The sequence below is a fragment of the Bos mutus genome, chromosome 4, assembly GCF_027580195.1.
Source record: "Bos mutus isolate GX-2022 chromosome 4, NWIPB_WYAK_1.1, whole genome shotgun sequence".
In the NCBI taxonomy this organism is placed as follows: Eukaryota; Metazoa; Chordata; class Mammalia; order Artiodactyla; family Bovidae; genus Bos; species Bos mutus.
Window position 1 is genome coordinate 36,602,253 of NC_091620.1, and position 24,038 is coordinate 36,626,290.

The 24,038-nt window shown below is 41.6% G+C and overlaps 1 long non-coding RNA gene and 1 other non-coding gene across 3 annotated transcripts in view; one reads left to right on the forward strand and one right to left on the reverse strand.

The window, feature by feature from the left end:
• LOC102279315 (uncharacterized) overlaps window positions 1-1,829 on the reverse strand; it is a 38,977-nt gene extending 37,148 nt beyond the window's left edge. Inside the window, exons 1-2 of the transcript XR_011463972.1 lie at window positions 1,689-1,829; window positions 1,263-1,581 (exon numbers count right to left, since the gene is read on the reverse strand). This is a non-coding gene — a transcript (uncharacterized protein). The remainder of the gene's footprint in view (window positions 1-1,262; window positions 1,582-1,688) is intronic.
• LOC138987608 (uncharacterized) overlaps window positions 1-24,038 on the forward strand; it is a 39,576-nt gene that overhangs the window by 8,398 nt on the left and 7,140 nt on the right. For both annotated transcript variants that reach the window (XR_011463973.1, XR_011463974.1), the window contains exon 2: window positions 16,166-16,403. This is a non-coding gene — a long non-coding RNA (uncharacterized lncRNA). The remainder of the gene's footprint in view (window positions 1-16,165; window positions 16,404-24,038) is intronic.

Sequence of the window (24,038 nt, forward strand, 5' to 3'; positions counted from 1 at the left end):
GTCAAATATATTTCATGATAAGAGAAAACATCTTACAGATAATGCAGTTTAAAGGAGCTAATATACGCAAGGCATTGAGAACACTTATAGGGAATTCATTCAGACACACCAATGTTAGTTCTTCTGGTCTTGGCAGGCATTCTCTCTTCTTTTCTGGGTGGGGGGGCACATTTTAACCCTTTAGGTTCTCACTCTGGTCCTCAGATTTTCTTCTGTTCCATTTTCATGGGCTTTTCCTCTCTTTGTCTTTTAGCCAGTGCCATCTTGGACTCCTTTTTCTTAGTCTAACTACCTAACAACCCTATGATGGATCCTTGTTCCCCAACCAGGGATCAAAACTGTGCCCCTTCAGTGGAAGCATGAAGTCCTAACCACATGATCAACAGGGAAGTCCCACTTTATCTTTTTTTCACAAGCAGAATCTGAGTAACCAAGGATGATGAACTCATCTAAGCATCCCAGTGACACAGAGTTCTATTCTGATGATATCATGCTGGCAGAATCCTTTTACCCATACCTCTCAAAAAGAGGGCACTTGTTTCATCCCTAATTTATCCTTAATAGTCTAATGTTCACTTGAAGAATTGCAATCTCATCCAGGCTGACACATAACATTGAGCAGAGTTCCATGTGTCTAAGAATAATCTTAAAGACTTAAAGGTAATGTGAAGGATGTATCTACTAAAAATATTAACATTTCCCTAGATGTTCTAATAATTAAAATCTTAATGACATTGTTATTGACTCTAAAAAAAAAAAAAGAATGGCAATCCTTAAACTTTTCAGTGTGATCTCACAGTCCAGTTCAAAGCATGGATTTCTTTTCTTTGGTGATTGTTAGGATTAAATTTTCTAGGTGTTTATTTCTTTATTTGTAGAATGAACCAATAATAGTTGTACAGCAGCCTTGTCGTCTTGAGTATGTATCATAATAAAGGAATATGGTAATGCCCTTTCTAAACCTTCCCACATACAGAAGTCTCTGGATGGGAGATGATGAATGCTGGCACAGTCTGTGTGCCCCCAGTCCTTGGAATTCCCAAGAATTCTATTCACTGGGATACAGTGTCAAATAAAGCCTGAAGGTCAAGGGCAAGTGTGATCCAAGGTGACTTCCTGGAAAGCTCAAGAAGTGCTGCAGATGAGGTGGGGCTGAGGTGGGAAGCCCAGGTGTGGAACTGATTGCTGTTAGTGGGAAGGATGTGGGTGGGCACAGACCCAGGGAGGGGATCTTGTATGGGTTATCTCCACAGTTATAGTACCGTGAGCTCCAGCCAGCACAGTAGTAAATGCCCACATCTTCTTTTTCTATGAAATTTACCGTAAGGGTCGAAGTGAACATTTGAGCATCTTTTCTTGCCTCAATTTTGTTCTTCCCATCTACTTGATTTCGAGCTGCAGTTGTGGTTGAGGTCACATAAATCAGATGCTCCAAAGCCTGATTCTTTTTCTGCCAGTACCAGTAAACAGTTTCTGATTCAAAATTTGTGCTCTCTATCTTGCAACGTATGTTAATACTTTTCTTTACTTCTGTGGAAAGGGAGATCTGGGCCTGCTCCACTTTTGATAATCCAAGTCCAGCTGCAAGTAAAAGAAGAGAATTTCTAATGAACATCTGATAATGTAAGAAATATCCAAGAATTTCTTTGCTCATTCATCTAAAGTGAAATGACCAGGGAGTGACTCACAAGCCCAGAAGGATAAAAATGTGAATGCTTCCAGTGGTGACATCCTGTCCGCTGGGCTGTGTGCTCAAAGTGAAGGCAGGAAAGTGGGGACCTGGTGGCTGGACGCCCCAAGTCAGTGGTAAGAGGGCATGGCTGAATAGGGGGAGGAGAAGGAAGTAGCCAGACTAATGTGTTCTTGGGCTGTTAGTTTTGGTTGCAGGCTCCTCAGGCCTGAGTCTCCTGTGTCCTCTGGTCCTTCATTGGCTCTGCTGATCTCAAGATAAAACTAATGATTCCTGGAGGATTATTTGATATGACTGTGAGGGAGCCATGGAGGAATCTTGATTTCTGTAGAATGAAAATGGTTTCTGTTTTCCCAGGAGCTAGTATTTTCCTCAGCTTAGTATTTTCAAATGTTATGTGTTTAATAAACATTGACTTTTATGGTAGCAAATATTTAATGAGCTTTGTCTATCTGTTAGGCTATTTCTCTAAATGTTTTTCTTCTCACAGCAATCACACAATATTGATATTGGTAATTCTGATTTTGTAGATCAGGAAAATGAGGTTCAGAGGACCGATGTTACTCAACAAAAGTCACCCAGCTCTTAAGTGGGATGTGCTGGGAAAGATGTTCATTGAAAAAGTTCAGAGAAACAGGTAAAGATGAAAATAAAAATGCCTGTGATCAATATAGTTGATTCACTTCATTGAATCACTGTTTCTTACCTGTTTTGTGTTAGCTTCTGCTCATGCATCAATAAAATAATTAAAGATACCTGTGATCGTTTTACCAAGACCAACAACTGCTATCATTATGATGTCTTAACTTCTAGATTTCTCCCTTGAAATATATAGATATTAACTTGATATTATGAATTATAAATATATTTAAAAGCCACTCTATGTCTTATGATTGGAGCATTTATTCTATTTACATTTGAAGTAATTATTGATACATATGTACTTATTGCCTTTTCTTTAATAATTGTTTTATAAAGTTACTCAATGGTTCATTTTTGTTCTTAGCCTTCTTCTTTTGCTGTCTTCCTTTTGAATGTATTAATGTCTTTAGTGTTGTGTTTGGATTCCTTTCTCTTTCATGTATTATCTTTTATAGATGTTTGGTTTGTGGCTACCATGAGTTTATATGTAGTAGTCTATATAGAGAATATTTTAAATTGTTTGTCTCTTATATCAAACCCATTTTAACAACCTTTCATTTTTACTCCACACCCCCATGTTTACTGTTTCTTACCTGTTTTGTGTCCTTTTCTTTTGCATTTCTTCTTCTTCTTGTGAATGTAGACAATTTCACTGCTTTTCACTGTCTTAACCTTCTTCACAGCTTTATGGGTGCTTGACTTATCACTTTTACTGTATTATTTGCCTTTATCAATGAGATTCTTCCTTTTTTATTTTCATATTTCTAGTTGTGGCCTTTTCTTTTCTATGTAGAGATATTTCTGTATTATTTTTTTTTAAAGTTGATCTGGCAGCACTGAACTCTTTTATCTTTTCCTTGTCTTTAAAACTTTTGATATCTCCATCATATCTGAATGAAAGCTTTTTCTAGATGGAGTGTTTTTAGTTGTAGCTTTTTTCCTTTAATTATTTTAAATATATCATGTCACTCTCTTCTTGCCTATAGATTTTCTCCTGAAATGTCAGCTGAGAGCATTATGGGTTTAGACACTAATAAACTAGAGGAAGGATTCCACAATGATGCTTGCTGGCACCAGTTCCCCAAAACGGCCGCTGCCAGAGTCTGTGTCCTGTGGGCCCACTCCACTTGCTTCCTGCCTCTCTGAGAGGCTCACTGACATCAGCAGGTGACTCTGACCCAGGCTTCTTCCATATTACTGTGGCTGCCCTGTAAGATTCTGTGTGCAGTCTGTGTGAATGGGGTGTCTATATCCCACAGACCTCTGACTCTCCCAAAAGTAAGCCCTGCCAGCCTTCAAAGCCAAACATTATGGGGTTTGGTCATTCTAGTGCAGGACCCCAGTCTGGGGAGCTCTATGTGGGGCTTGGTACTTGTGTTTCTTGGGGAGAATCTCTGCAATTGCTATTTTCCTCCTGTATGTGGGTCACTTATCCTGGCTTATGAGTCTTGTTTATACTGCTCCTTAACCCCTTCTATCCATCTTGCTGTAGTTTCTTCTTTATATCTTTATTTGTAGAAGGTCTTTTTTGATAATCTTTGGGTCTTTCTCATCAACAGTTTCTCTGTAAATGGTTATAATATTGCTGTGCCCATGAGAGGAAGTGAAAACCCAGGATTTTCCTACTCTGCCATCTTCTTTGATCATTCTTTTTAACCTAGACTCGTTTTCATGGCTTAGGACCAGGAAGTTTCATACAGTTAATTTATTTAAAACCCGTTTCTTGTCCACATGATTCTATGAACTTACTACCTCCTAACTAGGAGCACATAAAGGTAATTTTTATTTATTAAAAAAAGACACATCCCCATGCAGAATTGGAAAAAGGAATTCTCCTGAGGCTAACATAGTTTGATGCTGTGGGTAAAGGGAAGCTGGCATGGGTTGGGATTCCAAATCTCTAGGCCCTTGAGTAGAGGTCAGTGGTAGAACATGTATAGGCTACTACTCTGCACATGTGTGAGATGTGGGAGCATCATTGTTGTGTATAATTGATGTATCTCCTCATTTTGACATTGAAAGAAGGCACTAATTACCAATGTAAAATAGTTTCCACTGTTTTAGAATGGTTCCTTGCAGGTTAGTTTAGTCCCTTTGAGTACATTCTTTATCTTTTTGTTTTTCTCATCCTTCCTCTCATCCCCCAGATGGCTTCACTACACACAGGAGTGTGAATTCTTACAGTCATCCTCCCATCCCCCTTGTGTTCTCATTAGCTTCTAGCTCTTTGCCCTGCTGGTCTCTGGGATTTGGTCTCTTCCTCTGAATTGGCTGGTGTAAGAATCAGAACTTAACCTACCACTGTTGATTCTACATCTTACATTGCTTAAAATTACACAGTCTTGTTCAGTTCAGTTCAGTCACTCAGTCGTGTCCGACTCTTTGTGACCCCATTAATCACAGCATGCCAGGCCTCCCTGTCCATCACCAACTCCCGGGATTCACTCAGACTCACATCCATCGAGTCAGTGATGGCATCCAGCCATCTCATCCTCTGTCATCCCCTTTTCCTCCTGCCCCGAATCCCTCCCAGCATCAGGGTCTTTTCCAATGAGTCAGTTCTTCACATCAGGTGGCCAAAGTATTGGAGTTTCAGCTTCAGCATCAGTCCTTCCAATGAACACCCAGGACTGATCTCCCTTAGGATGGACTGGTTGGATCTCCTTGCAGTCCAAGGGACTCTCAAGAGTCTTCTCCAACACCACAGTTCAAAAGCATCAATTCTTCGGCACTCAGCCTTCTTCACAGTCCAACTCTCACATCCATACATGACCACAGGAAAAACCATAGCCTTGACTAGATGGACCTTTGTTGGCAAAGTAATGTCTCTGCTTTTGAATATGCTATCTAGGTTGGTCATAACTTTCCTTCCAAGGAGTAAGCGTCTTTTAATTTCATGGCTGCAGTCACCATCTGCAGTGATTTTGGAGCCCCCAAAATAAAGTCTGACACTGTTTCCACTGTTTCCCCATCTATTTCCCATGAAGTGATGGGACCGGATGCCATGATCTTCGTTTTCTGAATGTTAAGCTTCAAGCCAACTTTTTCACTCTCCACTTTCACTTTCATCAAGAGGCTTTTTAGTTCCTCTTCACTTTCTGCCATAAGAGTGGTGTCATCTGCATATCTGAGGTTATTGATATTTCTCCCGGCAATCTTGATTCCAGCCTGTGCTTCATCCAGCCCAGCATTTCTTATGATGTACTCTGCATATAAGTTAAATAAGCAGGGTGACAATATACAGCCTTGACGTACTCCTTTTCCTATTTGGAACCAGTCTGTTGTTCCATGTTCAGTTCTTTTCTTGTATATCAATTGTATCTCAATAAATCTGGGAAAAATAGGCAAAATAAAAGAAGCAAAAGGGAGCTTGTTCTGGACACAACCGCTGTCACCTTCCATGGGTGGCAAATCTCATGGGTTAGTTTCAGTAGAAGAAGGACTACAGGTAACTACATGATTCATTTAGGAAAATAAAAATATGCTGATTATAAATTTCCAAAACATTATCTTCATTGCATATTATTCTGATTGTTTATTTAAGTCCAAACATGGAGTTTGGAGCCTTCATTATGTATCCCATGTATGATATTTCTTGGTAAATTAAATTCACAAAACACAGAAGATAGATGATTTTCTTAGACTTCTGTTCTCCACTAGGGAGAAGGGTCCTAGAGAAGAGTGTACAGAAACAGAATTCTTTAAGAGGTGCCCCAAAGACCTTCAAGCCATGACTTCTTGAGTGGCTACTCATTATGTCCAGAGCAGGCTCCCCTAGGTAGGGCAAAAGGTCTGGGTCAACCCATATTTGCTCACAAATGCCAAAGTATATCTTTATACAGTTAACAAACACTAAGGGGATTCACAGTGGCCCAATAGTGCAATTGAAGCAGCATAGACTATTTGTTTGGACTGATAACTGCCCTCACTAAGCATAAATCCCTTCTTCCATGAAACACACTTATTTGCAGAGTTTTTCTTAATGATAATCATGTGAGCTTCTGAACACGTATGATAAATTATCTAGCAGCCAGTGGGAGCTAAATGGTTATCAGGTCCATTATGTTCATTGTCAGTACCTTTGGCCCAAATTCTTCACAATGACTGAAAATCTCTGGAAAATTAAATGATGCACCTTGCCTTCTTTCTCTCTGAGATAATCAGGCCATTTCAACACTCATAGTCTCTAAATAGGAATCCACATCAACAGGAAATGATGTCAAAGCAGACATTTCAGGGCACAGTTACTAGCATCTGGAGGGGTACAGTCGATAGCCATCAGACTCCCTTTGCTCTTTTCTTTGATATGAGGTATAGACCTGAGAAGCACAGGAAATGCTGCAGGCTGAGGCTGAGGTTTAGTCAGGGCTGAGGTCTGGACTCAGGACCAAGGCTGCTCCACGTTGGGAAGGATGTGGTCACAGTCATGATAAGGGCTGTTTGTGCTCATTTTCTTGTCTCTAATGGTACTCTAAGGTTCCCAGGGGCTATTATATTAGGTCTTCATTTCATCTTCTTCTGTGAATTTTACAAACTCTATGGTTACAGTTCTTTAATCATAACCGACCTTGAACACGTTTTTTTTTTTTTTTTTTAAGTAAATAGCTGATCTTCAAACTCCTGATTTGGTATCAGCATTTGTGTGTATATGGAAAGTTATATCTGGATACTCTACAGTGAAAACATATGTTCCTTCCTGCTATTAAATTACATATTTTCCTTTGCTTCCATTGGAATAGCATTTCCAACAAAAAGCAAAATAATCAAGAAATAAAAGATTACTTTTTCTTTGCTGGCATGGGTAACTCTGTTGTCAATCAACTATACTTTTATTGAAGTAAGTATAGTTGATTTACAATATTATGTTATCTTCAGGTGTACAATGTAGCGATTCAGTATTTTTATGGATTATACTCCATTTAAAGTTATTACAAAACAATAGTTCTATTTCTCTGTGCATTTGCTTATTTATTTTGTACACAGTAGTTTGTGTCTCTTAAACCTATACCTATCTCTTGCCCCTCCCCACTTCCCTCTTCACACTGGTCAACACTGGCTTGTTCTCTATACTGAGAATCTTGCTATTGTTATATTCTTTTGTTTTACTTTTCAGATTCTACATATAAGTGATAACATAAAGTATTTCTCTTTCTCTGTCTGACTTATTTCACTGGAAGTTACTTAAAAAAAAAAAAATTAGTCACTCAGTTGTGTCCAATTCTTTGTGACCCCATGAACTGTAACCTGCCTGGCTCCTCTGTCCATGGAATTTTCCAGGCAAGAATACTGGAATGGGTTGCTGTTTCTTCCTCCAAGGGATCTTCTTGACCCAGGGATCAAACCTGGGTCTCCTGCAGTGCAGGAAAATTCTTTACCATCTGAGACACCAGGAAAAAAATCCTAACCAAATCTAATAAATAGAGAAACAAATGTGCATACTCAGAGCAATATTCATAGATGAATATTTGTACTCATACATCCTGTCTACACAGGCTGAGTGCCCAAAAAGGATGAGGAGCAGGTAGAAAAGAGGAACAGGAGGAGGAGGAAACAGACTCCCAGGGTTTTAGTAAAGGAAACACATTCCTCCATGGGGTTAATCAGTATAAAAAGAATGTCCTCCTACACCTTCATCTTTTGGCTCCTGGACTTAAACCTTCTGGCTATGACTTAGATGTCACTGTATTTGGTCACTGGAGGAGAATGCAGTCAATCCAAGGTCACTGTCATGGAGGGAACCCTGATCTCACTCTTCTCCCACTTTCCAGTCTCGCAAACAACAACCAGAAATAAGACCATTAGTCTATTCATGAAGGTCTGACTTGTAAGGCATAAAGGAGAGTTAAGAGAAATGGAGAGTCAATCTGAAAGAGCAAAAAGAAGAAATCAAACAGATGTTCAAATAAGTGGGTTACCTTTACCCCCAGATAAGTAATACAGGTTGAAGAGTAGGAAGAAGGCCTCACCAAGCGTGTTTCATTTCACTTTCCAAAAAGCCACTAAGATCCCGTCCTTAACAGAACAGGATGTACCCCTGCTCCTTCAGTAAGAAAACAGGAAACCAGACAGGTGCTGAGAGAGTATCATTGAATTCTGTACTTTCTAACTGATAAACTTAATAGAGAGGAAGATGTGTTGTTTCCCCCCCCACCCCTCCCCACCCCCCCACCTCAGGGCTTCAAAATCCTAGTGCCCGAGGGAGGAATGCTTTGGTCAGGTGACACAGTCTTCATTTCTTTGAACTTCACATTCCATCTGGGCCAAAATTAAATGGAAATCAGCGAGCGAAGGTGCCCATTAGTGGACTCCATAGGGGTTAGTCTCCTGCATCAAGAGCAGGTTGGAGAAATGTGAAGAGTGGAAGTTGAGGAGAAAACAGAAAACCTTCGACAGAGTCCATCCTTTTTGCCCCTTAGTATCCCCTCATATCCTTGAACTGGCTGAGAAATCCATGCCCCAAAGAAGGGCACTCACAGAGTCAAAGCTGAAAGTCTATCTTCTCCGGGCTCTCCAGGTGAAGATCACGTGAGGCTGATTTTCTGGCAACTTTCTGTGAGAGGTAGAGGGTCATGTTCTCAGGCAATAGGAGTGCCAGCAACCTTGCAGACTGAAACACCTCTGTGCAGTGAAGTGTACAGTTCTTGCTCATCACTGCATCTGGACAAAACAGAAGTAAAGAAAGCAAGAATGTTGTTGTGAAAGGTTATTGCTGAACCACGAAAGATGGCAGGATTCTTGGCCTCCAGAGGAGAATTCAATCTGGAGCCAGAGACAAGGCTTGATCGCTCAGAGCTTTTGTGTAATAAAGTGTTTTTTTTTTTTTTTTTTAATTTTATTTTTAAACTTTACAATATTAGTTTTGCCAAATATCGAAATGAATCCACCACAGGTATACCTGTGTTCCCCATCCTGAACCCTCCTCCCTCCTCCTCCCCATACCCTCCCTCTGGGTCATCCCAGTGCACCAGCCCCAAGCATCCAGTATCGTGCATCGAACCTGGACTGGCGACTCGTTTCATACATGATATTATACATGTTTCACTGCTATTCTCCCAAATCTTATTAAAGTATAAAAGAGATAGAGAAAGCTTCTGACATAGACATCAGAAGGGGGCAGAAAGAATACCAGCCTGCTAGTTTTTAGCTGGATGTTATATAGTTACTAGCAGTCTGTTAATGAAAGAAAGGAATGTCTAAAAACTCAGAGAATGGCACCAGGCCCCTCACCCACAAGATGCATTTTGAGATAATCTTGGCACCAGTCATCTGGGCCATAAAATGACTGACTGGAGTCTTGTATAAAGGCAGATTACCATACAAATAGTTCCGTTTACATGAATTAGGAGAACAATGTATGAGGATAACATACTGGTTTGTCAAGTCAGTTCTGAGCCTTTACGTGGAACCCACTTGAAGACAGAGTTTAGGGTAAATGCATAGTATATTAACATACCTTAAGACAAACATTTCCATAAGAAAAATGTATTGGTTAGCTCAAAATTTGAGAAAAGTTAAGTTCAGGTGGAACCAGGTGTCATTATGGCAACACAGTATCTTAAGAGAAACCTCTTTTTAAATTTGTATAGAGAAGGAGAAAAAATATATCACTACTTTGTTTCCTCCTGCCACTTAAGAGAGAGATTAAAAAAAAATGTCTGACATTTGCAGCCAATTTCCTCCATCTGGAGACCCCTGGCCTTCCTGCCTGTTCCCTCTCAGTAGCATAGGGTTAATAAGACTGCATGGAATTCTCTGGTGGTCAAGTGGTTAAGACTCCTTGCTTTCAGTGCTGAGGGCCTGAGTTGGATCCCTGGTCAGGAAACTAAGGTCTTACAAGCTGCTGCTGCTGCTGCTAAATCGCTTCAGTCGTGTCCAACTCTGCCACCCCATAGACGGCAGCCCACCAGGCTCCCCCATCCCTGGGATTCTCCAGGCAAGAACACTGGAGTGGGTTGCCGTTTCCTTCTCCAATGCATGAAAGGGAAAAGTGAAAGTGAAGTTGCTCAGTCGTGTCCGACTCTTAGCGACCCCATGGACTGCAGCCTACCAGGCTCCTCCGTCCATGGGATTTTCCAGGCAAGAGTACTGGAGTGGGGTGCCATTGCCTTCTCCGAAGGTCTTACAAGCTACACGGCCAAAAAAAAAAAAAAAAAAGACTGCATATTTTTGGCACTATCTGTACATTACAGTGTCTATAGTAAGGGGAAGAAAAGACATTTAAGCCCAATAAGCCACCCTGAGCATTAACATGGTCTCTCACTTGCCAGATAGGCTCACTGTAAATCAGGAGAGAAAATAAGATTTTATTTTGTAAAGAACCAAAAGCTGCTGGAGGAGGGGGATAAAAAGTGGTCAAGACAGAGCCTTTCTAACCATCAATTTTTACATGTTGTCTCCAAGTGCTCAGTAGTTTCTGAAGTATTTTTAATATTATGAAATATGAGAATTTTTCTTAAAAATAAATTCTGAGCTAAAATTCAAAAGTAATAAAAGTTTTCTATTAGACCATATAGGAGCCACAGTAGTGACATAGAAAACAAGTATCCACGATCCCAAACTCCAGACATGATCACGACAAAGCTGTGCCCTTTCGTCTGCCTTGGGCTGATTCTCCAAACCCATTCTCAGGGTTGAAAGTAAAGTCACTCAAGTCAAAAAAGTCAATATGGATTTCCAGGTGGACCTAGCAATTTGCAGAATTGTGATTTTTCCAACTTGACTCTTAGGGAACACACATCACTTTTCCCACAGTGTTAGTATGTGTGAGGAGTTGGTAATACATGATATGTTACAAAAAATACTGATTTTTAAGGTTTTCCTAGACTTTTGCTGCTCTTCAGTTGCTAGTTGTGTCTGACTCTTTGTGACCCCATAGACTGTAGCACATCAGGCTCCCCTGTCCTTCACTATCTCCCGCAGTTTGCTCAAATTCATGCCCATTGAGTCAGTGATGCTATATAACCATTTCATCCTCTGCCGTCCCCTTCTCCTTTCCCAGCATCAGGGTCTTTTCCAGTGAGTCAGATCTTTGCATCAAGTGGCCAAAGTACTGGTACTTCAGTTTCACCATCAGTCCTTTCAGTGAACATTCAGGGTTGATTTCCTTTAGGACTGGCTGGTTTGATCTCCTTGCAGTCCAAGGGATTCTCAAGAGTCTTCTCCAGCACCACAATTTGAAATTATTAGTTCTTCAGCTCTCACATTCAGCATTAATTAGATAATACTACATTGGTTCTACTACTTACAGTCACTGTGAATCACCCGCTTCTGGTATAAGAAGAAGTTAAATCAAAATCATCAGGAGATTTCATGTATCCATCTATAGAAAATCCCCATCCACCCATTAGGTAATGCAACTGCTGCTGCTAAGTCGCTTCAGTCATGTCCGACTCTGTGCGACCCCAGAGACGGCAGCCCACCAGGCTCCCCTGTCCCTGGGCTTCTCCAGGCAAGAACTCTGGAGTGGGTTGCCATTTCCTTCTCCAATGCATGAAAGTGGTAATGCAAACACCTCAATGATAATGGAAATATAGACCTCATTTCAACAGACATTAATTGAGCCACTTCTGTCTTCGGTACTGTTCATCCTTATAAAGTGCTTTCGGTGTTCTATGGATCAGGCTGGTTTGCCTCTGGCTGGTTTGCCTTTGATATGTGTGGCCAGTGTCCTTAGTGAAGCTCACATTGGTCTAGAGAAGAGCAGGAGGCGTAAGTGACTCCACGTATAGACTTGTGCCCCCTACCCACATAGGGCTTGTTGGCCTATGAGCAAGCCGCTGTTATTCTCACCTGTGTGCACCCTTTATCGAAACTGGTTTGGGATGGCTTCTCATGGGATTTTCTTTGTATCTAGCTAATCTATCTTTAAACTGTAGGTCAGCCGCACTATGACCAACGTGGTGCTAAGCCCTAGGTACAAAGCCCTGGCGGGGGGTGGTGGGGGTGGTGGTGTGTGTTCCTGTAGATGCTCTACAAGGACCGCTATTCTACAGGTGAGGAAATAGACTATAGCAGGGATCCACTTAAATGTCAGAGCCCAGGTCAGACCTAGGTCTCTCTAATACAAGAGACCAAAGTCTTCACCACCTGGCTAGGCCTTTTGTGTAGACAAATAATTGTATTCTATTGAAAAATCAGAAAACATAAGAGCTATTTGAGAAAACAAACCTAAGAATTATTTATCCTTCAATTCTTTTAACCAGAGCAAGTCTACTTTCATCGTTTTACCTAAGTAAAATCAAATTGGAAGAAGACAAAGATCTTATTTGTTTTGTCACAGCTAAAGAACACAAATTATAAACCATGAGCTGAGCTAGAAGTTACCGGAATTCCTGAGAGATTTATAACCGTGAGAAGTATTAATATTTAATTTGAGGACTCTCATTTCACTGGGGACTGGCAGCCCAGTGGCAGAGAGGGGTGCTACAGCAATGACCTCCAGATCTGACAGGACATATGACATTCTCAGTGTCTGCTGTGCACAATGCCTGGCTCAGAGTGTCAGTCAAACACGTACTGTGGGATAGGTGGAATCTTCAGTAGTTCAGAAAATGAACTACTCCCCACACTCCAATCCAAAGTAAACTTTGACTTGAACTCAGTAAGTAGCAGCATCTATAAGTTTTGTGCAAAATCAAATATTGCCATTCCAGGCATGTGTTTGATATATTTATCCTTGTAGTCAGCCCTGCTTGTGGCTAGATCATCATGTGTTTGTTACATTTTAGCTTCCAGGCTGAATAAGTAACATTTAATCTAATATGGCAGAAAGTGAAGAGGAACTAAAAAGCCTCTTGATGAAAGTGAAAGAGGAGAGTGAAAAAGTTGCCTTAAAACTCAACATTCAGAAAACTAAGATCATGGTATCTGGTCCCATCACTTCATGGGAAATAGATGGGGAAACAGTGGAAACAGTGTCAGACTTTATTTTGGGGGGCTCCAAAATCACTGCAGATGGTGACTGCAGCCATGAATTTAAAAGACGCTTACTCCTTGGAAGGAAAGTTATGACCAACCTAGATAGCATATTCAAAAGCAGAGACATCACTTTGCCAACAAAGGTCCGTCTAGTCATGGCTATGGTTTTTCCAGTGGTCACGTATGGATGTGAGAGTTGGACTGTGAAGAAAGCTGAGCGCCAAAGAATTGATGCTCTTGAACTGTGGTGTTGGAGAAGACTCTTGAGAGTCCCTTGGACTGCAAGGAGATCCAACCAGTCCATTCTGAAGGAGATCAGCCCTGGGATTTCTTTGGAAGGAATGATGCTAAAGCTGAAACTCCAGTACTTTGGCCACCTCATTCGAAGAGTTGACTTATTGGAAAGTACCCTGATACTGGGAGGGATTGGGGGCAGGAGGAGAAGGGGACGACAGAGGATGAGATGGCTGGATGGCATAACCGACTTGATGGACATGAGTTTGAGTGAACTCCGGGAGTTGCTGATGGACAGGGAGGCCTGGTGTGCTGCATTTCATGGGGTCGCAAAGAGTCAGACACGACTGAGCGACTGAACTGAACTGAATCTAATATCTACAATTTTAATCAAAGGAGATAAGTGGATGAGAAAAAAAGTGTAATGACATACAAATCATACAAAAGATGTCACATGGACTTCCCTGGTGGTCCAGTGGTTAAGGCTCTACACTTTCATTGCAGACAGGTTTGATCCTTAGTCAGGGAACTAAGATCCCACATTCCATGTGGTGCAGCCAAAAATTAATTAATTAAATTTAAAAAGGAGTCACAGATAGTATGGTCTATATATCTTGGCAGAAAATAAAACAGTGTGTTGTGGAGGTTGACTCAGATGAATAAACATGGGTGCCCTGGGAAAGCCTGTTGGAGAGCAAGACGATTCCTGAAAACAGGATCCTGGTTATTTGCAGGTACTTCTTTTTTTTTAATTTATTTTTTAATTGGAGGAAAATTGTTTTTCAATGTTGTGATGGTTTCTGCCATACAACTGTGCAAATCAGCCATAATTATACACATGTATACATAATTATACATATATAAATACATATATACATTACATATATGTATAATTGTATACATGAACCTCCTTCCCCTCCCCACCCCACCCCCACCCCTAGATCATCACAAAGCATCTGGCTGGGCTCCCTGTGTTATATAGCACAAAGCTTCCTCTTTGAGAAAATGTGGGATTTAGCAACTTCACAGAGTCACCCACATAAAAGTTTACCTAGAAAACTGCACAGAAGCATACAGGTGGTAACTGTGGTTTCCTAACTCACGATAGTGAATGAAAACCCAAGGATCATTTATTGAATGGCGTGACTGTAATGTCTTCTACCGTGCACATCCCAGAGGGCACAGTAATAGGTGGCAGAGTCTTGTTCCCCTGCACTGTAAACAGTGAGGGTCGATGTAGAAGTTGCGGGTATCATATCTGCCTCAAACTTGCTCAACAGAATGCCTGATTCCGTTTTGATGGTGTTGTTAGAGAAAATGTGTAGCAGGCGCTGTATGGCTTAACTGGGTCTTTCTTGATACCAATATACAGATGTGGTAGAAATTGTTACACCGGACACCATGCACTCCAGGCGGGCTGTTCTAGACAGCTTTTTGGTACTGGAAATTTGAGGTTGTTCTAGATGACCTGTACAATACACACACACTGGGGGGAGAAAAAAAAAAGAGGAGAATAAATAAACCAGAAAGTTGGAGTTTTTTTAAGGGACAAGATTTAGAGAATATTGGTCAAAGGAAATTGGGGGAAAAGAACAACTTACAAGCCCTGAGGACAATCAGAGTTAACATCTGGAACAGTGACAGCATGTCTGCATTAACAGTGTTGTCCTTCAGGACAGTCTGCAAGCATTGCTGAAAATGGTTTAACACCATTAGGGCTTGGCTGAGTCCATCAAGTCAGACTTCCCATTGGTGTGTGTGAACATGACTCTTGCTTTATTGTGAAGGAGTGTCTTCACCACACACTAGCACATCCTTTCCATATGAAGACAGTAAGTAGTTCAAGGACTTCCAGCTTAGTATAGACCACACAGATGGCCACCTTAGAAATCGGATAGGAATCGTTTTCCAAACTTGATTTATGAATCTGCCATTAGGCACAAGACATTATGCTAAGTTCTTTGGGTGTAATAAAGACGCAACAGAAACAGAGCGGGACCCTATGGTCCTTGTCACCCCAAGTCCTCTGCCTGCCTTTGGTCTGAAAAAACCTTAGCAAAAGAATAAATTTAATTATGGAAATAAACATGCAGACACAAAGAAAAAGAAAGGAGACCAAATAATAGTTCGGTCATTAAGCATAGTCAAGGGCATTTAGTTCCTTCTCAAGGGCTATAGGTAATATTCTGAGCCCTATCCTGTGAGCTCTTATAGAGACTGAAATCCCCAACAGCTGGAGAAGTTAATCACCTGATGACCAGACTGTAACTGAATTGATCCTGTAGCTGAAGATTAACTGTACCTAAAACAATCAAGAAGACGCTGGTCAGATCACTGATGACCGATTGTAAGATGACAGGGCTGACTGTGCTCTTTCGGCATGTAGCCTCCCTCTGTCTATGAAAGCTCTTGCTCCCTGATTGTCAGGTGGGCTGGGGGATTGGCCTTTGGACAGGTATTCTCCCTTCCCACTCCTCACCCCTGTTTTTCAGCATCCAAAACAAAACGAAAATTTCTCTCCATCAACCTTGTTTCTTTATCGGTTAGAAGCAGCGGGACTCCTCTTTTGGTTACACAATGACAGAACATCTGACTATGGAGAGCTGTCTAATGGGGAGATGGGGTGACTTAATGCTATGATCTTAATATTTATTCTCTCTTTTCTCCCACTGTCTTTCACAGAAGAAATTCTCCGTAACTCCAGAGTGTTGTCAGGTCAGAGTTGGTGGGGGAAAAAGGAGGATAATCTGGCCTGGGTTCTGCATCACTGGGCTCATCAAGAACTCCTGTAACCATCTTCGGTTCATCAATATGCTTACATCTGCTCAGTTACCCACATACCTACACCATATGCTACTCACTGACCACTTCGGGGTCTTAAGACTCCATTCCAGTTTGTTTGCTTCAATTTAAATTTCAGGTTTGTGTCTTCCCTCTTGGCTACCTGAACAATATATCTCTACCAAATCCCAGTATCTCTTCTGTGAAACAAAACTTCCCCTCTCTGGATTCCTGAGTTTCCTTTCAGTCTTTTTCTTTCTCTATGCCTTGGGTTAGAGGCATTTCATCTGTTTAGTGTGTTTTTAAGAAATTAAGGGTTTAGTCTCTGGATTCTTTGAAGATTTCATTTTAAAGTGACAGGCTCTGATGGGTTCAGAGGAAAAGAGGTGAAGCTGCTGGATCATACTGAATCCACGTGGCTGTCAGCCTTCCCAACTTCCTTGTCAAAGTGAATGACCCAGTAACAGGGCTCTGCTTGGGGCTTGGCTCTCTGGACAGACAGCAGTGTAATCCCATAAACAGTGAGCTGAGGGAAAATGGTCCTTCTTAGGATGGAAGCACCAAAAGGGGATGTTTGGAGAGTCTGACATGAGACCCTGTGATTCTGTGAGGCTATATTGCTTTGGAAAAGATAGAATGACTGCTGGAGTCCAAAATCTGCCACTTGAAGGATATGTGTCCTTGGGCAAGTCATTGCAAATGAGAATAACGATGCTTACTCTGGATACATTATTCATCCTGTGCCAGGGACTATGACAGACTGTTTGGGTTTAAATAAATACTATCTAAGTTGGTCTTAAGTACGATTTAATTCTTATACCATTTTAATCCTTGTAATAATACTTCAAATTGGTTATATTCAATCACATTTGATGATGAAAGAGTCAGAATGTTAAAGAGTTTTGTCTTCTCAGGGTCATTTAAGAAGAAGGTAATGGAGCCTGGATTCAAACCCAAGTCTAACAAATTACAAAACCCATGCCACCACCTATTCAATAAATAAATAAACATATGTGATTTCTTTTTAAATTATAATACGCAAGAGACCACGAGGAAAATCTCAGAAAGATTATAGAAATTTAAGAATAGCCTTCACACACCAGTGCACAATGAACATAAGATATACCTGAGGAACCCACGTTCATTAATGTGATGGACCTCAAAAAGTAAAAGAAATTTCTTTTAGCACTTTTGTGTTAATACCTGATGGCCCTTTTAAAAGACTAATTTTCTTAAGGTCATAACAGAAATCACTGATCCATTAAATGACAACAAATACCGTTTTTGAATGTGAAACATTGTACATATTTATCCCTTCTTTGCAAGTATAAAGATGGTGTTATTTATGCCCAATATGCAGATGAAACAGAGGCTTAGGGAGGTGAAGTAACTTACTTGAGGTTGCCTAGGGAATAAAAACACACCAAGAATTTGAGCCAAGTCAGCCAGTCTCCAGACCCTGCGCCCGAAGAAACCTGCTTGGCAGTTTGTGATTCAGGAATTAATTTCTCTCCTCACTGGACTGTTTCATGTTAATGCAAATTGTGATGTTGCTGTACATCTGATTTGCTTTCAATTCATGCTTCCTGCTTACAAAGTTCAGTATTTGATGGATTCACTTATACTAACCTCTAGCGCCCCCTCCTGGCCATGAGAGGTTTGTCACACAAGTTGGAGTCCCCTGCCTTGTAACCCCAGAAAGTGATTAATAGCAAAAGACTCGGTGTCTGAATGAAAGGGCCCTGAAATGCAGGGCAGGAAACTTGTTTTTCCAATTGTTTTCCCCATGTTTCCAGCCCATTTCTCCAGCCTCGAAATGAGGAGAGAGGGTGATGTTTTTGGTCTCGTCTGGTTCCAATGATTTGTGATTCTGAACTGAATTAACACTCTGGATATTGAAATAACAGGTCAGGCAGGATGAAAAATAGTGAAGCTTATCACTTTGGTTTTGATCCCATAATAATGCACATTGCTTGCTTCCTCTTGACTTAGTACGGCTCTAGAAAATTATTCTGAGTAGTTTAAGTGTGATGTGAGGGTATTTATAGCCAATGACTCTGTTACCCAGCCTGACTCCTACCCTACGCACTTCCTCCAGCAAACTCATTCTAGGCCAGTGCAAAGGAAATGTTCAAACATCGCACCTAGAGAAGGTGCAAACATTGACGCTTGGAGAGAGTCCTTGTGCACACATACATGCATACACATAGACACACAGGTACGTGTGCTCAACTACAGTACATACATAAGGTACACAGATAAAGTACATACATAAAGCTGAATCGTGCTGATTCGCCTAGGTACTTGGTTCTGGCTCTGTCAGGAAACTAAAAGTGAAGACTTTTAGTAAATCTAAATATGCATAAAAATAGAATTCTCTTGGGGATATTCAGATTTTTTTTTTTTTTTTTTGCCATCTGTCTGTACCACTCACATTCTTCAACTTTATTTTTAATTTTAATGTGTTTTTTGGAAGGAAAGTTATGACCAACCTAGACAGCATATTTAAAAACAGAGACATTACTTTGCCAACAAAGGTCCATCTAGCCAAGGCTATGGTTTTTCCAAGAGTCACGTATGGATGTGAGAGTTGGACTAAAGAAAGCTGAGCACCAAAGAACTGATGCTTTTGAACTGTGGTGTTGGAGAAGACTCTTGAGAGTCCCTTGGACTGCAAGAAGATCCAACCAGTCCATCCTAAAGAAGATCAGTCCTGAGTGTTCATTGGAAGGACCGATGTTGAAGCTGAAACTCCAATACTTTGGTCACTTGAAGTGAAGAGCTGACTCATTTGAGAAGACCCTGATGCTGGGAAAGATTGAGGGCAGGAGCAGAAGGGGATGACAAAGGATGAGATGGTTGAATGGCATCACTGACTCAAATGGACATGAGTTTGGGTAAACTCCGGGAGTTGGTGATGGACAGGGAGGTATGGCGTGCTGCAGTCCATGGGGTCACAGAGTCAGACATAACAGCAACTGAACTGAACTGAACTGAATATTTTCTGGTTTTTAAAAACCAAACAGATTATCAACAACATACTTCGTATGCCTGTCTCTGAGAAACATAGTAGTTAACTATGGTTTGGAAAGTAGCTTGGCTAAAAACTATCTTCTTATACTTTTTCTCACTTTCAAACCCCTGAGCTCCCAAGGCTTGCGCCTGACTCCAGTGTATGTTTCTAAATGCAGGAGTGTCCTCCTTCTGGATTTGCTTTCATCACCATGTAGGAGAGCATTGCCTTGAAGGGGAAATCAACTTCATGACTAGCGCACAATGCCAGGGCCAGCTAGATGTCAATTAGCAGCCAGTGAACACAAATTTTCTCTGAAGAAGGAAAAAAGCCACACTTTCCTCAACCAATAAAGAAAATGAACAAATTGCCTTTGAGTTACCCTGACCTTAATTTACCAGTTGAAGCCACTCTTGAAACTGAGGGGGAAAAAAAAAAAAGAAATTGAGGGGAGACAGGTTGTTGAAAATTAAGCTCGAATATGAGGTTTTGATGGTTTATCTTGGAATTAGCATTCTCTGAGTGCCTCCATGGTATGTATTTTCTGATTGCTTTTTGCTTATTTTTTAGCCTTAGTTCTCATTTGTGTGTGTGTGTGTGTGTGTGGTATTTCTCATTAGCACCATTAATTTGTACTAGTCATGTTACTTAGTTTTTCGTATTTGTTATTTACTTTATTCTTTTTCCTCCCCTTCTTCCCTTATTCGAGTTCCTCCATAAGATGCTCAATCTGTTTGATGATTTCCTTTGAGCTTATGTATCTGTGAAAACTAGAGTATCGTTTATGAATAATGTATTTTTGCACTGATATAAATGGCACAGCAACCTTACCTGCCTGTGTTTGTACATCTGTCTGCCCACCTGGCTTACTGTTCACAGCTTTCAGCCACTGTGCTGTGTTCATCCATCCCCCAGCGACTGGCGCGTCACCTGCTGCCCCCTCCTGGCCACTCACGGTTTTGCAGTGACTGACAGAGGCTCTCTTAAGTCAGTGTCAGTAATTCCACCGGTAACCCCAGGGTTGGTGGTCCCAGGAAATATACATACACATGTTCTCTACATAACACCAGTGCCATGTTAACTGATGCTTTAATTTTTACCAACATGTTGGCTACCAAGCAGGATCTGATTGCTGCTGCTGCTGCTGCTAAGTCGCTTCAGTCGTGTCCGACTCTGTGCGACCCCATAGACGGCGGCCCACCGGGCTCCCCCGTCCCTGGGATTCTCCAGGCAAGAACACTGGAGTGGGTTGCCATTTCCTTCTCCAATGCATGAAAGGGAAAAGTGAAAGTGAAGTCGCTCAGTCGTGTCCGACTCTCAGCGACCCCATGGTCTGCAGCCTACCAGGCTCCTCCGTCCGTGGGATTTTCCAGGCAAGAGTACTGGAGTGGGGTGCCATTGCCTTCTCCAAGGATCTGATTAGTCTATGAGATTATTAGCACTAATCTGATTATTAGGAAGCTGAAGTTTTCTTTTTATGCCTGGTACTTGAGTGTCGCCTTCAGAGCTTTGCCAATTCAAGTCGTTTAGACAGAGCAAAAAGAAGGGTGGCTAGAGAGGGGCAAAGCCTCTGTTGGAGCTAAGCTGCCAAGGCAATTGTCTGGCCCTGCCATTCGCTGTCTGTGTGACTTTGAAGTTTCTTTATATCACTCACTGTACCTTAGCCTTCTTATTTACAAAAAGAAAAAACAGCAACTACTTCACAGATTAGTGAAGATTAAATGAATTAATACTTGCAGAACACTTAGGAGGGTGTCTGGCAAATAACAGACATGCAATAAATATTAGCTATTATATAGTAATAGATGTTATATTATTATACTGTATGTTATTATAGAATAATAGTATATTATTATACTTAATATGACTATTTCCAGTGATTTATGGGCTTCTCTGGTGGCTCAGATGGTAAAGCGTCTGACTGCAATGCGGGAGACCTGGGTTCGATCCCTGGGTCGGGAAGATCCCCTGGAGAAGGAAATGGCAATCCACTCCAGCACTCTTGCCTGGAAAATCCCATGGATGGAGGAGCCTGATAGGCTACAGTCTGTGGGGTCGCAAAGAGTTGGAGACGACTGAGCGACTTCACTTCACTTCATAAATATTGTAAATATAATGATAAAAAACATAATTAAGTTACTAAAATTAGACTATACTGTCACTATTATTAGTTACTTGACATGAATGAGTTTATGTGTTCTAGATATTCCTTTATGAGTTTCAGCTATCACAAATATTTTCAGCAAATCTATCATCTGTCTACTAATTTTGCTCAAGCATCTTTCCTTAAATATTCTCAATTTCGTAGTTCAAACTGCTTGGGGCATATACTTTGGGAACTTTGAAACCTTGTTTAAGAAAACTTCTCCCTCTGCAGTCTCTCAAAATCATTCTATAGTTTCTTCTTACATATAAGTTTAGGTTGGGGATTGGAGTTTGTGGATTTTTCTGAATTAATCCATCACTCAATCTCTCGTTCCTTTGCTCGGTGCAATTGTATATAATGTCCTGGCGTGGACTTGGAATACAGAGAACATTGGTAGATAGTTTATCAGTTAGTGGGAGAAGCAAAGAACTAAATGATAATCCATTTTACACTAAATTCAATGAGTCAAATGGGTGCAGACAGAGAAGACTGGTGAGAAAGTTTTGTGCGGGAGGTGGGACTCAGACTGTGCCGGGAGGGAAGAGGGCATTACAGAGGCAGACCAGAGTGGGAGGTGTTTCAGGAGGAGGAAGCAATGGGGTGAGCAAGGTGTAGTGTAGAGGCGCAGTGAGAGGACGGGATGGACCAGTGAGGAGGAGCCTCGGACAGAAGCAGAAGACAAGCATTGGTGAAGATGTGGAGAGCTTTGAAAGCCAAGCAGAGGCATGGGATTTTGATGTGCTATACAATAGTAATCATCGTTTGTGTGTGTGCCAGGGAGGCGGGTGGGGAGGAGAGATAAGAATGGGAGAGGAGTGCTAATCCTTTGACATCAGTATAGATGAGATGGTCTAGGGATAAACTAGGAAGAAGGGAAGGAAGGAGACAGGAGACGGTGGGATGACAGGCATCCAAAGAGTCTTCCTTGGCCGAGATGAGGACCACTCCCAGAAAGGGTCTGTATATGTGCTCAGTTGCATTCGACTCTGCCATGCCATTTACTGTAGCCCACCAGGCTGCTTTGTCTGTGGAATTTTCCAGGCAAGAATACCGGATCCAGTGGTCATTTCCTACTCCAGGGGAATTTTCCTGACCCGGGATAGAACCCACATCTCTTATGCCTCCTGCATTGGCATGAGGGCTCTTTACCATTAGCACCATCTGCCCAGATAGTGTACCAGGGATTAAAGCACAAGGTCACAGGACATTTGAGGGAACAAAAGCAGGTGCTTGGAATTTGAAAAATTAATGGCAGAAGTGAGCACCCATGTTTCCAGGCCTGGGACTCAAGAAAGGGACCCCTTAGGATTGGGCTGCAGCACGGTTTCAAGAGCTAAGACCTTGAGGGCAAGATCTTAGTCAACAGGGTCCAGTGCACAGTAACGGACACTTAGCAAGAGCTTGACAAAAGTTTAATGAATAGATGAACATGTGGACTTGGGAGCAGTAATTGAATCCTTGAAGAGAACGTCCCCTGGATTTTGGGCACACAGACCTGGGAGGGAAACTGATGCTCCCTGCCTCCATCCCACCCCAGCACCCACTAGAAGAAGCAAGAAAAATTAGTAAAGGTGACAGAGGAGGAACAGAGAGGTGGGAAAACAGGAAAATGAGTATCTTGGAATCTTGCAGAGAGTTTGGAGAAGTTTGGCGGCATTATCAGATGTCACAAAAATTACCTAGTGGTCACTGGTGGAATTTTGGACAAGGACACTGAGCCTAATGATATTTATTACCAGGGGAGGGTGTGAGGGCATAGACCATCCCCAGGGGTGAATGGGTGCTACAGACCAGGCCTCCCTGCTCTGGTTTTTGTGGCATTAAAAGGCATCAGGAGGTGCCTCCCCAGGGCAAAGGGCAGACACACCCATGGTCATAGGGGAGGGGGAATATGTCCATGACCTGGACCCAACCTATACAAATAAGGCAACTTGAGTGTTGGACCTGAGACCCCAGGGGACTGGGAATTAGCTAGATTTTAAGAAAACCTTGAAAGCTTCAAGGTACCTGGTCTACCTCTCAATTTGCATAAAATTAAAGGGTGTGTCTCAATTACCTTTTCAAGGGTAATCTTAAAGCATTCTTAAATGATAACCAATGAGCCACTTACTATGGATGGCATCTTAAAGCAATCTTATGTGTGCTAAATTGCTTTAGTCCTGCCTGACTCTTTGTGACCACTTCATATGGACTGTAACCCGCCAGGTTCCTCTGTCCATGGGATTTTCCAGGCAAGAATATTGGAGTGGGTTGCCATTTCCTCCTCCAGGGGGGTCTTCCTGACCCAGAGATCAAACCCAGCTCCTGTGTCTCCTGCACTGCAGGAGGATTCTTTATTGGCTGAGCCATAGGGGAAGCCCAAAGCAATCTTAAATGATAACCAGGGAGCCACTTACTATTGGTATGGAATATTAAGCTTATTCTAGCACACTGTATTCAGGAATTTTATATATATATATATATATATATATATATATATATATATATATAGTATCAAACCTGTGCTGTGTGCCTTGAGGAAGACTGCTCTGAACAACCAGGGTTCTTCTTGTCCTGACTCTGCGTGATGGGGTCAAGAATGAATAGAGCCACATGGCTCTGATTTCAAAGTTTGC